We start from the raw sequence: 5502 nt of genomic DNA, 5'->3' as shown, positions 1-5502 counted from the left end.
TTTAATCGCGGTTGGCAAACCTGCCTGGGAGCATTACCGCCACCAACTGAACAAAAGTGGGCCACATCGAAAACAAAACACATTTTAAAAATAATCTGTATTCAAATCTAAACTTAGATGTTTACTAAAATCATTATACTATTGAAATCCTCTATAATATATAAAGTTATATATATTAAATGCTAATTCATTGGGTAATTTTAGTTGGGAGGGGGCTATCCCAAACAATAAAAGCAAAATGCAACTTATTAAAATAATATTGACTATTTTTTAACTTTAAAAAAATTTGTACATTATATATTTTTTTAAAAGCATGACATTTAAAAAACCGTGTACCACATTTTCATGTCGCAGACGAGAGCCCTGTTGTTGCCAGTCCATAATCTCATTCACTTTATACAGATTGCTGGCACTTCAGGCATGACGTTTTTTTTTTTTTTGTATTTTGCAAAAAAAAACAGTTGACATGTTTGTATAAATATTTGTATACAATACAGAATATGAACTACATTGTCAATAAGAAAGGATACAAGAGAAAGAAAGAAAGAAAGAAAGAAAGAAAGAAAGAAAGAAAGAAAGAAAGAAAGAAAGAAAGAAAGAAAGAAAGAAAGAAAGAAAGAAATATAATAATAACATTAAATAAACTTGAGGGTAAGACGTTTAAGAATCAATTACAGTATATAAATTAAAGTCATTACAAAATGAAATAGTTCTGTTTGCTTTCTTATTTTCAGATTATATTTAAAAAATGACTAAATTCTTGCAAAAAAAAAAAAAACCTAAACAAAACAAAACAGGAAAATATGGTTTGGTATTAGTAAATTTACAATAGTGGATATGGAATTTACAAAGAAAATAAATTAAATTTATAATAAAAAAAATATAATTTCTTTTAGACAGATTCATAATAACCAAAAATAATATCTTTAAAAGTAACAGAAGCATCTTGTTATGTTATCATTAATAAATGATCCAATATGTTTCCAAAATTGTACAACATAATTACAATCCCAAAATAAATGAAAAACAGTTTCATTTCAAATTGACAAAATGAACATTTTACATCAATATTAAAGTTTAACTTTTCATAAATTGTTTAATAGGTTAAAATTTGTTGATTAATTTAAAAGAGACTTCTTTGACCTTATTGGTGAGGAAATACTTTTGTTGCAAAGACCATATTTTTCCCCATTTCAAATCTCTCTCTGTATATTATTCCAATAAGAGATTACAGGCTTCAGGCAAGATGTCCTTGCTGGGGTCTGTATCACAATGACATGGTGGACCTGGTCCAATACGAAGTGGACCTTGCCCATAACGGCCATACTAGTGTGACGGTTGGGTTTAGGGTTGGGGGACGTGTAGACGATCGGCCATTACGTAGTGAACCTGGTCCAGTACATCATCAAGCTGTGGGCTGTCTCGCTTCAGGAGGAGAGGGATTTATACAGGGACTGTCAGCACCTGTGGCAGAGGGAGAGACGGGTTTCAGAAGGACCATGTGAAATGCTGGGTGAATCCGTTACCAGAAAGACAGCAAGTGAACAGCAATATAAAAGCTCTAATATAGCTCTATGCTAATAGCCATAGTGGACCAATATTTTCTTGCAGGGCAGGTGGAAGCACAGCGGATCCTGAGTGAAGAGCCAGACTTTATAACCAAGTTGATAATTGAGAGTCTTTGGGGATATGTGAACCTCTTGTTCGGCACGCTGGAGAATGATGTGGGCTGAGTCTCGCAATCATTCACTTGCTCTGAACATTAGATGGTTCCTCAGTCCATAGAGGCTGGATCCTGAATATAGACTGAAATGGGGTCCAGCTGGTGGTCTTTTGTCGGAACGTGCACTCTGCCCACAGGAGGAAACGGCTCCAGCTGTGATGGTCATCATGGCAGTAATGACCGAAGGTAACGTCTCAGGGGGTCCTATGTTTCTTAAGGAATAAATTTGCTGGTCTTTTTGAATGCTTATCTTATGTGAATTTCTTGTAACTTATTCCTTGTTTTTTATTGCTGTTGTGTCTGTTTTTTATGCTATTATGAGTGTAACTGATAATCAGATAATGTTGAAATTTCATTTTTTAACCTAACTTTTTGACCTGTTATAGAAATAAGCCAAGAAAGGTTAAACATTACCCAACAAAGCAACCCAATATTTTTACTCGACCATTGGGTTTTCTAAATAACTTTTTTTGAGTGTATAGTTAATATCATTGTGATCCTGTGTATTTTTGTATGTTATGTTCTATGTGGTACAATAAAAATATTATTAATAAAAAATATTATTTTGTGATGTCCTTTCTTTTTCCATCTGATGTCATTTGTATTCATTAACTGCATCCTATATTGCTTGTTACATTTCTGTAGAACATACTGAATAGTTTTTATTTAAAAATGACACATAAATAAATAATTTTAAAGTTCAGCCTTTTTGCTCTCTTCCACTCAAGTTACACCACAAATGCACTGAACTTTTAAGAAAAGAAAAAAAGATAAAAGTAAAAACTGATCAGGGGATTTTGAAAATAAATGCTTTTAAGTATTGGCCATTCATTTTAGGAATCATACCTTAAATTATTAGCGAGTTCTGGAGAGACTGCATTTAAATCATCAAAGTTCAGGACTGATTTACATGAATGACCCCAAAATGCTTACAATTGACTTTAGGTGTTATATAAATAATCTATTAAATATATAAAGGTTTTGCTTGAGACAAAGGGACAGTCATTCAAAATGACATTCACACAGTTTGGACTAGACTTGTTATACTTTTTCCAAAGTGTTTTGCATAATCCCTTATAATATACACTTCAAAATATATTTTACAATAACATTGCTGCCATAGACTAGACCGTGACAGATCTGCTTAACAAGCATCTTTTTCTACCTCAAAGTTGGCTGATGTTTAACTGTATGTTTTTAAAATGTATAATATAAGTTCATAACATTATTATGAACACAAAAATCTGAGCATAAATTTGAATGTTTGTTGCAGTTGTTAAGAGAGGACAAAACCTGAACATAAACTATTCAATATAATGTAGCTAATGTGAAATTTATCCAATAGTATATGGATGCTGCCTTTATGATGCAAGCTGAGATTGCATCTCTCAGTGATGCAGCGTCAGACACAATGCACTCAATGGAGCTGGTGACATCACTGTGACGGTTAGGGTTAGGGATGGGGTTAGATGAGCCCATTAAAAGCATTGCATGCAGCTCAGATTGCACTGCACCAAGTCTGCAGCCAGACCCCTCTCAATTTATCTTGGATAAAATACAAAATGATTACAAAATAATAAAACTTGTTTATCTACTTTTTTCGTTTCATTCAGTTGACATACTCTGTAGATAGAGTTTGCATTGTGACTGAACTTCTAGTTGGCATTCATTTTAGCGATATGTAGATATATTGATATAAATGTTACAAACAAAGTTTAATTTTATTTATTTATGAAAAATAATTAGTAAGTTGACGCAATTAAATGCTCAAAGTAGGGCTTGCAGGCCAAAGTTGGCCCATGGTAACCTTTGATTGGACCCCTGCTGGACCCCCTGCAGTTCGCCTATAGAGCAAACCGGTCTGTGGATGATGCAGTCAACATGGGACTGCATTATACCCTACAACATCTGGACAAACCAGGGAACTACGCAAGGATTCTGTTTGTGGACTTCAGTTCTGCCTTTAACACCATCGTCCCATCACTGCTTGAGTACAAACTGGCCCAGCTCTCTGTTCCTAGCTCTGTCTGTCAATGGATCACCAGCTTTCTGACAGATAGACAGCAGCTAGTCAGAATGGGCAAAATCACATCCGACAGCCGCACCATCAGCACTGGTGCCCCCCAGGGATGTGTTCTTTCTCCACTGCTCTTCTCCTTGTACACCAACGACTGCACTGCAAAAGACCCCTCCATCAAACTCATTAAGTTTGCAGACGACACTACTGTTATCGGCCTCATCCAGAACGGTGACGAGTCTGCATACAGACAGGAGATGGAGCGGCTGGCGTTATGGTGCAGATACAACAACCTGGAGCTGAACACGCTCAAAACAGTGGAGATGATAGTGGACTTCAGGAGAAACCCCCCTGCACTCCCCCCACTCACCATCATGAACAGCACTGTGGCTGCAGTAGAGTCATTCAGGTTCCTGGGCACCACCATCTCTCAGGATCTGAAGTGGGACACTCATATAGACTCTATTGTGAAGAAAGCCCAGCAGAGACTGTACTTCCTTCGTCAGCTGAGGAAGTTCAACCTGCCACAGGAGCTGCTCGTACAGTTCTACTCAGCTGTCATCCAATCCATCCTCTGCACTTCAATCACCGTCTGGTTCGGCTCAGCTGCCAAAACTGACCTCCGTAGACTACAGCGAATAGTCCGGACTGCTGAACGAATCACTGGCACAACCCTTCCTACACTTCAAGAACTGTACTCTTCCAGAGTGAGTAAAAGGGCTCGCAAAATCACTCTGGACGCCTCACACCCAGCACACTACCTGTTTGAACTGTTACCGTCTGGTCGGCGCTTCAGAGCACCGAGCACAAAAACAGCCAGACACAGGAAAAGTTTCTTTCCTCAGGCTGTCTACCTTATGAACAGTTAAATATTCCCCTACTGTGCAATAAATATGTGCAATACTTTCTCATACGCACTTGTACACAGCACCTTATATCAATATACAATGCAATACTTTCTACATTCGCACTTGTACACAGCACCTTATAACCTGTATATTTATAACAATCTGTACATACAACTCAACATCCAGGTTTCTTCACTAACCGCATCTGTTTAATGTTCATCACTTTTTTTTTTTTTTATTATTATTATTATTTTATTTTTTCAGATTATTTTGTGTTGTCACATGTCACTTTATGTACACTGGAAGCTTCTGTAGCCAAAACAAATTCCTTGTGTGTGTGAAGCACACTTGGCAATAAAACCGATTCTGATTCTGATTCTGATTCTGATTCTGATTTGGCCTGCCATCCCATCGGAGAAGAGAAGAAGAATTATAAGGATGGTTTTGAGATTGTCAATTCAAATTTAATGTAGCCCTTTGTTTGTTTGATTATTAAAAGCTAACTGAAATTGAATGTTTCAATTAAATGGTGTAAATTAATCAAATTTTGTTTAAACGTGCATAATGTCATTCTATACAATACACAGATTTTGGTGAGAAAATCAAGTCAAAGGCAGATTCTGCTAGACTAGTGTATTCCGCATTAAACTCCACTGTGTGATAAATGTGATTGTTTATGTTTTATTGCAATAAGTTATCATTTTAAAAAGTTACACTGCATTAGTTGATGCCATTAAAAAGTAATATTTATATATTATATATGTATATTTATTTTGAAATATTATGAAAAAAATTACCAATGGCAACTTTAATGTAATATCGTTTGGCATATTCACCCTCGGCCCACGGCTCCCGGTGATATTTTGGGCACCACTATTTGTAGCATACGAACTTTGATTCTAGATTATTCTGAC

This window comes from Danio aesculapii, chromosome 12 (assembly GCF_903798145.1).
Source record: "Danio aesculapii chromosome 12, fDanAes4.1, whole genome shotgun sequence".
NCBI classification, from domain to species: domain Eukaryota; kingdom Metazoa; phylum Chordata; class Actinopteri; order Cypriniformes; family Danionidae; genus Danio; species Danio aesculapii.
The sequence above is the reverse complement of the archived record's forward strand: the minus strand, read 5'-3'. Positions refer to the sequence as shown.